Genomic DNA, 8,730 nt, shown 5'->3' on the forward strand with positions numbered 1-8,730 from the left:
CTCCTCAGCCTTGGGGGTCAGTCTGGCCCCGCTCCAGATCTCCCGGGTGCCTCCTCCGCACCTCCTGCGCTCATCCACACCGCCTCCCGGGCACCGAGGGTCCCTTGAGCCTACACCGCTTCGACAGTCTCCGAGTCTACACCACCCAGCACAAGAGCGGCGTCTTCAGGGTTCACCCGGTGCCTCATTCCAGAGCCTACCTTGCTCGCGCGCTCACGCTCCTGTCCTGGCTGTGCGGTCTGGTTCACACATTTTACATCTTGTCAGTCGTGAAGGGTAATCTTGTAATCCTCCTGTAGCCAAGTGGCTCTTGCTCCTAACCCCCTTCTCCTTTTTGGGGGTGGGTGGGTGGGTGAGTGGGATGGGGGCTTTTAGGACAATACTCGGCCTCAACGGCCGCTAGTCGCTTGGCCCCAAGCAGGAGCAGCTGGCTGCGGGGGGCGTGGCCTGGGCGGGGATAGGGCGTGGCCTGGGCGGGCGAGGCGGAGTGTCTCTGCCCTGGCCTCCCACTGCTAAGGAAACCGTGGCCTGCGACCAAGTCTCCTGTTCCAGCTCATGATTGGTCGGCCCGCCCGCGATGCTGATGCCTAATTGGCTGAGACGAAGAAGGCTCAGAGGAGGTGGCAGTGTGTAGATTTTATTCTTTGCCTTTTTCTTCCCTGCGGCGGCCGCTGCTCTGTGGGTCCCTACTGAACTCTGCAGCCTTTTCCTCTCTGCCTTCGTGCTCTCCATTGTAACGCTTAATCCCGCCCCGAATGACAATTGCATTTCTTTGTCCCCTACCAATTGGTTCCTTGAGGTCTGGGGTTTCTACTGCTCAGTAGTGTATCCCCAGTGCCTGTCTCATAGTAGGTGTGCCAAACTCGTTTGTTGGTTACATTAATAGAAAACGTGCACGGCAGTTTTTGGAGCTATCTTTAACACTGGTAACAGTACTAGGAGGAAACGGAGGTGCAGAAAATGCGGTCACTGGAGAGGGAGTGACGGGCCTGATTGGCGTTACATATAGGCTTATTATATGTAGGCTCCAGCTTTGTAGACAGCAATGCCCTGTGGGGTAGCAGAACCTGTTTCTCATGTGTCAAGTGTTAGACTTAGAGCACGAAGTGGGCTACACTGAGTTATTTCAGTGGCTGCGCGGTCCCTAGCGCTGCTCTTGGCAGCTGAATGATTCCCCTCCCGTCTCCATGCTGAGATCCTAGTGGCTACTGAGCCCTCTTCCTCCGTGGGAACCCACCTGTCTAAACCCAGGCTGCATTGTCAACCTCTGACTGTTTGGGCACCGCACGTGTGTGCTGCCCAGGGGGAGCCGCAAGAACGATGGATCAAACTAGGAGCAAAACGACTTGAGCCCAGATGCCGATATTTGCTTGGAATGTCCTTGGAGAAACCCCTAAAAAGGTCCTTTCGAGGAGTGGCTTCCGAGAAGCGCTTGGGAAAGGGCTTCCCTGACAAAGGAGTGCGTAGGACGTGCTCCTGGAGTTGGATGGTGGTGGGTTAATGGACCAGAAAATGCTCCCAGGGAGCCTGTTTCCTGTATAGTGTGAAGCCGGAATCGGGCATGAGGAAGGCTGGCTTGGCGAGTTCTCCTTGAGTCTGTGACTTCACATGCCTTTCTTATAAAGACACCAGTTGTGGGATTCAGGCTCCACCCTAATCCAGTGTAACCTCATCCTAGGTCAATTATGTCTGTGAGGACTGGGTTTCCAAAGCAGACTCATTTATATCTTTCAACCCACCAGGATCCTTTGGATCTGTGAACAGAGAGCCCAGACGCCCTGAGGCTGCTGGGGACAGACTCTCTTCCCAGCTGCCCACTCTTCTCTCTTGGGCTTACCTCCAGCTCGTTTCAGCCCCTGGCACCTGGTGGCTGCTGCCTACCCAGAGCCCAGAAGAGAGGCAGTCCTCTGAATACTAGGAACTTTCAGACCTTCCAACCAACCATACTGTGTAGTGTGGTGCTCTGAGAAGCTCCCCCCCCCCCCCGCTGGCCCACCCTTTTACACACATGCACGCACGCACGCACACACACAGCCTCCTCCCCACCCCCAACCCCACCCGGAGATGGACAAGGACAATAAAAGCGATTTCACAAGCAGCTGGTGATTAATCGCCAAGTTAATTAAAGAGGCAGTAATTGCACTCCTGTTTCTGAGGTGGGAACGATGTCTTGGGCAGGGATGGGTGGTCGGCTTAGATCTCCCTGAGAAGAGGGAACCAGCAAGGCAGGAAGGAAAAACAAGTGGTGCATTTTAGAAGTGGATGCTTCCACCATAGCTGAAACGTTTATTTGACACAGTCGGGCCATGAGCCTAAATGTTTATGCTTGTCTCTGTACATTTCCACATCTTTGAAATATTTCACTAATGATGCGGGGAGGGGGGAGGAATTCACCAAGGGGAAGGTTAAGTATTTCTAAACTCTAGTTCCAGATTTATAAATGACCTCAAATACCAGTGTGCCTCAATTTACACAATGGAGAGGCCTTTAAAATTATGTGCAAATCGAATCCCGTTTGCCCACCCAGTACATCTTATGGCTGCTGATGCTCCGTCTTCATTTCTGATTGATTTTCCCTGGCAGAGGCGCCAAATTCGTTGCTTTAAGTGTCAGCCTCTCTCTGTCAAGTAGTTAATGACCTATAAAGCACTTAAACCGTACTGGAGGAGATGCTATTTGGAGGCGCCCTGCTGTGTCCCCTCTCCTATTGTCAGTAATCACCCCTCGTTTATTTGCTCTTATTGGTTTGGAATTTGCTCATAGGTTTCCCTAAAACCCGAGCCCTCCAGGGAGAGTCCAACTCTCTGGGAGCTCGGATGGGTGCTGTGGTTGGCACCCGGGGGCTGCTACAGCAGGGATGCCTTCCTTTCTCAAATGCCTTTTTCTCCCCCCTCCCCCAATTGGGCATTTAACTGTTCCTCGCCGTGCCTCTGTCTATGGTGTTCCAGAAATGGTGCCTGTCTTTAGGCAACTCGTGAATGAGGGAGTAAGAGAAGAGGCCCAAGGTCAGAGTGAGCAGAGGCTATGGCAGAGATGGGCTCCAAAGCCAGAGCTGACAGGGAGCAGCATCCCCTGGTAGCAGAGCCAGGCAACCCGTCTGCCATGGGGTGAGAAGAGCTAATGAGTCTCAACCAGAAGGGAAAGCACGTTTGCTTTCCGTGACTCTTGTGACCAATTGCCACAAGCAGGGCTTAAAGCAACACACATTCTTTCACAGTTCTGCGGGTGGAATCCAAAGCCTCATCAATGCAAAGAAACCAAGTAGCATGCATTCAGAGGCTTTAAGGAAAATCCATTTTGTCATCCTTTTCATATTTGGGACTCGCCTTCCCTGGCCATGGCCCCTTCCTCCATTTTCGAGCCCAGCACTTCAAACCCACTCTCCCGCTCCACTTTGCTCACCACCCTTCCTCCTCCTGAGCCTGTCATCAGCCCATCTCTTTCCTTCTCATAAATGATGCCCAAAATCCAGCATCATTTCTGCATCTCGAGACACTTAATCCCCTCTGCTATCTAAGAAGCATCACAGGCTCCCAGGATGAGGGTGGAAGCATCTTGGCAGGGCACAGAAGGCCACTCAGCAAAGTGGCCCAGATTGAGACTCACGCTCGGTCTGCCGTCTCAGTTGCAACACCCAAATAGTTAGACTGACTTGGGAAAGTTGTTTTGCCTCTTGAAGCCTTCGATTTCCTCATCGGTAAAATGGGACCAGTGCTTGTTGCCAGATGAGAGCTCAGAAGACATTTAACTGTGAGGTAGAGGGGGACTCCCTGTGCCAGAGTAGAAGTCGAGAGAGGCCCTTCTGAGGAAGGATGAAAGAAGAGGTGAGGCTGGGCAGGCTGGAGTGGAGAAGGGCAGCGTCAGGTTCAAGGGAAGAATGTGTGTGCTCACCTTACACGCATGTACAAATTCTGCCCTGGGGGTGATGGACTTCCGTGTCTGTGTCTAGACAGAGTGGTGGTTTGGATTTCTGTCACCGTGTTGAAGTCCCAGTCACTTGTTTACCGTAAGCTTCACTCTTGTCAGGTCTACAATTCAGTGGAGTTCAGCACACAACACAAGGCTGTATAACTCTCATCACTGGGTAGTTCTACCCTATAAAGAAATACTATACTCCCCAGGCATGCCCTCACCCTAATGGAAGACAGGACAGGCTGAGCTCTGAAGAGCAGGATAATAACTCAGCCTTAGGTCTAGACTAGCCTGGACTAGACAGTTCCCTCCCTGACCCCTGACCCCTGACCTCTAGCCTCCTCCCCCCCCCCTCCCGCTCGCTTTGACCTTTGAGACACACAGGACTAAGGGAAGGCTCAGGATCACAATGTATAGCCACAGTAAACTTTAACTTTTACTTTTAATCTTAAAGCAGGCTCTTCTGTCCGTAGGTTAACTTTGAACTCCCTACTTAGCTTAAACTTCTGATCCTCCTGCCTCTAGCTCCAAAATGGTAGCATTACAGTCATGTTTTACCGTGCCAGGTTTATACAGTACTGGGGATCAAACCCTGGGCTTTGTCACTTACCATTTGATGTTTTCTGGATCTGATGTCCTGGCACTGGAGCATGCCCATTCCTCTAGCCTCAGCTGTTTATCAGAGAAGCCAGCAGCTCTCCTGGCTCCAACCCCAGTACGCAATAATCGGAGTCCCTGCCCACAGAGGCCGTTAGCCGAGGGGCTTCCGCAGGAGTGTGGCAGGGGGCATGGCTGGATCCTGACTGAGCTGCTCCGAGCCTCCCACATTGATTTAGCCACTCTGGGGGTGGCTGTGGGTCTACTAGAACAAAAGGGATTCCAAGAGGATTTCTCCAGCTGGTAACTGGGAGACTCCCAGGCCCTTTCTGCCAAGGGTGCCTGGACTTACCTACAGGCAGGAGGAGAGGCCATCTGGTAAAGTGAAAGCATGGTCAGGACATTGCTGAGCCATCTGAGGCTTTCCCTGGCAGTGATAGGGGCTTCTGGGAGCAATTAGTAGAACCACACTTGCAAGCCTCATGGCCCCTGATCTTGTCTGCCAGCTCACATCACCAGAGCCTCTTGTCAGCTGCAAGGTACACACACTGCTGGCCTGTCCTCCCTGGCTGGGCCTAGAGCTACCAGGCAGGTGGTACGGCTTCCAGAACCCCTGGCAGGGGTTCTGGTGATGTACATGCCCTAACACGCCCATCTCAATTCTCACAGATGTAAAATGGGTTACATTTCATGCATTTAATAGCCACTTCCTGGAAACTAGAAGAAGAAGAAGAAGAAGAAGAAGAAGAAGAAGAAGAAGAAGAAGAAGAAGAAGAAGAAGAAGAAGGGAAAAAAACTCATTCTCCTTCTTCAGCAAGAACAGGCACCGAGAGGCAAGTGCAGGAAAAGATTCATTTATTTTTTAAGCAAATGACTCTTGAGCCCTGAGTATGTGTCAGGGCTCAGACAAAGAGACACAAACAAGCGTTCTCTGTGCTGGAAGCTTAGAACCTCCTGGGGGGAGACGTGTGTGTGTGTGTGTGTGTGTGTGTGTGTGTGTGTGTGTGTGTGTGTGTGTGAACTGATTTAATATGAGGTGATGAAGAACAAATAAACCACCTGGTGGGGGGAAGGAGCTTAGGGAAGCTTCGTAGAAAAGGGGGGCTGTATCTGAACATCCTCGGCAAGCAAGAATTCGGTGAGGGGCCTTGGCAGAGAGCAGGTTGGGGGGGGGTGTGCAGGGATACCAGGGTGAGGAGCTGGGCATCTTTGAGCAGCAGCCACCACACAGGTCAGACTTGAAGTGACTTTAGGCTAATGACAACTGATCAGTCAGGATCATCTATCTATCTATCTATCTATCTATCTATCTATCTATGTATCTCTCTATCTATTTTGAGGCAGGGTTATATATAGCTAGGTAGGCCTTGAAATCACTATGTGGTAGAAGACCTTGAATTTCTTTCTTTTCTCCTCCTCCTCTCCTCTTCTTCCTCCTCTTCCTCCTCCTCCTTCTTTTTCTTCTTTTCTTTTTTCTTTTGGAACTCACTCTGTAGACATGGAGCTCACAGAGATTTGCCTGCCTCTGCATCCCGAGTGCTGAAATTAAAGGTGTGCACCACCACTGCTGGCATTTTCTTTAAAAAAAAAAAATCTTTAAATCATATTTATTGTGTGTGTTTGAACATGTGCATGGGTGAGCGTGCCACATCATGCATATGGAGAACAGAGAATACTTTGTGAGAGTCGGTTCTTTCTTTCCTCCACGATGTGGGTCCTAGGATGAAATTCATGTCATCAGCTTTGGCCAAAGGCATCTTTCCTCACCAAGCCATCTCATTGGCTCTGATCTTGAACTTCTGATGCTCCTACCTCCAATTCCTGAGCACTGGGACCACAAGTATATATTGTCACGGTACCAGGAATCAAACCCAGGGCTTTGTACATGCTACGTGGGCACTATTCCAAATGCACTATCTCTCCCCAACCCAGGACCATCTACTCCTATCCCAGCCTTAGCAAAGGTCCTGGAACATATTTGAATATGACAAATGTTGAAAGAGTGATGGGTGGAAAGAAGACTGAGTACTGGGGGGGGAAAAAAAAGATCAAGCCTCAATCGTGCACATCACAGAGGCCATTGTGAGCTTCTGTATAGGGTGTGAGTCATCCTTGGCCATGTCAATACCTATTTCTCCCAGGACCGTTTGTTGAAAAGCCCATTCTATCTCATTGAATGATCTTGTCCCCTTTGTAACAATGAATTTAGCCATGGAGTACTGCAGGTGATGAGTTTACTATGGTCAGATCTGAGCTATAGAACTATTGATTTGGTGCAGAATCGAGAAAGGTCTGAAGAAGAGGCTAAAGAGACCGAGGAAAGGGGGCAGGGATTTGAAGAGAAAAATCAGTCCCCAGATTATCCCAGGCAAGGTGAGCCAGAATCTGGTCCACAGAGCCTGAGGATCAGGAATGAGGCGGTCCAGATTGCTGGACCCCTAGAGGCCCCCAGAGTGAGGAAATAAAAGCCACTCCAGACATAGCCACTTGCAAAGTAAGTTTTCAGGTAATGAGAGGGTTGTAAAGGCAGCGCGGTGCCAATTACAGCGGCATTAGCCTGGGTTATGGAGCGCCTGGGAGGTGGCTCCTGCTTCCAGGCATGCTATGCCTGGGATTTTCCAGGGGACACCTGGGAACCCAACGTCCAAGCTGCCAGGAATAGGCTGCTAGGAAAATGTAACCCCAGGACTTGCACTGCCCTGCCTCTATTTTCACCAAGGATGTAGACCACTGGGAGATAGGAATATCAATTTCTCTCTCTCTCTCTCTCTCTCTCTCTCTCTCTCTCTCTCTCTCTCTCTCTCTCTCTCTCTCTCTCTGTGTGTGTGTGTGTGTGTGTGTGTGTGTGTGTGTGTCTCTGTCTCTGTCTCTCTCTCATACACACACACACACACACACACACACACACACACACACACCCTGGGTGGAGGGAGAGAGAAAATTTAGATATGGACCATCTCTGGAGAAACTTTGACTTTCTGGGGGACTTTCACAGCATCAAGTCCCTTGATCACTTTCTTTTCCATTTCTACCCATGGAAGAATCACTCCTTGGCCTGACCCATGACACATGCTCACATCTGGAGCCAGCCCAATGTTGCCCTGTCTCTTCTAGGCCTGTATGCCTTTTATCCTGTCAGTTTCTCTCAACAGTAGCTTCTGCTTTGGTAAACCAGGGAGATCATCCTCTCCCCTGACCCCAATCTGTAGGTCTGTTTTCAAAATTAAATGAGATGTTGGCAGATTTAAACAAAAAAAGTCCAAAGACTGAAAATAAGTAGACCCTCCGTGCCTGACAGTGTCTGTTGAAACAGGAAACCTCCAATCTGGGAGCCCCAGGAATCTCTTTTCATCATTTCCCACAGAGAAGATTCAGCAGGTATAGGTCCAGGTGGTAGATTGGAGACTGTTCCTCGCAACACCTTACACGGAGGTTGAAAAATTGTGAGCAGCCAAAGGGGCCATTGATAGGGGCCTGATTAAATTAGGACCATCAGTCCTGTGAGTCCTCTGCGGTAATTAGAGTCTGGCAGCATCCACACACTGTCTTGGGCAGATCCCCACGTGGGGCTTTGTGAGCAAAGCCAATGCAAACACCACCTACAGAATGACTGTACCAACTCTCCAGAAACCTCCCACAAACACCCTACCCTTCATCCATCCAGATATATAGATGCGATGAAAAAAACACCAAGGTAGGAAAGCTTCCCTCCGTAGCCTGGTGGTAATCTCTAGGGAGGTGATGCTGACAGAGGCAGGGAGGTGGCAGGTGCATCAGAGCAAATTTCACCGTGCTGGAGTTTAAATGTTTTACCACACTCAGTGTCTATGTCACCTGCTTGTACGCACAGTGAAAATTCAATGCCAACTGCAGCACGCAGCACTTAACTAGCGCTCAATCAAGGCTCGGGGGCGTAATTATAACCACAGATCAAGGAGGAGCCAGCGGAGGTTCACAGAGCCTCATGTCAATGTCTCAAGTCTGGATGCAGGGCTGAAGCCCCTCTGGTGGGCAAATGACATCCCCAGGCATTTAGGAGGGACAGATTGACGCCACTCAACTTGCCCGGGCTGAGGCAATGGCCCACCTCTTCTAGAAGAGCTGTCTGCCAAGAAAACTATTGAACTACATAAAAATCCATCCCTGAAGTCCCAGAGGCATCCTTAGACTGCAACATGGCCTTTAAATTAGATGGAGGGGAAAAAAGGCAGGTTTTGCCTG

The 8,730-nt window shown here is 50.4% G+C and overlaps 1 protein-coding gene across 3 annotated transcripts in view; it reads right to left on the bottom strand.

Annotated features, from left to right (window-relative positions):
- Positions 1–325, bottom strand: part of Tcf20 (transcription factor 20) — a 162,901-nt gene extending 162,576 nt beyond the window's left edge. For all 3 annotated transcript variants that reach the window (XM_051160090.1, XM_051160088.1, XM_051160085.1), the window contains exon 1: positions 201–325. The gene's annotated coding sequence lies outside the window, so the exon portion shown is untranslated. The remainder of the gene's footprint in view (positions 1–200) is intronic.
- Positions 326–8,730: the final 8,405 nt, after the last annotated feature.

This window comes from Acomys russatus, chromosome 17 (assembly GCF_903995435.1).
Source record: "Acomys russatus chromosome 17, mAcoRus1.1, whole genome shotgun sequence".
Classification (NCBI taxonomy): Eukaryota; Metazoa; Chordata; class Mammalia; order Rodentia; family Muridae; genus Acomys; species Acomys russatus.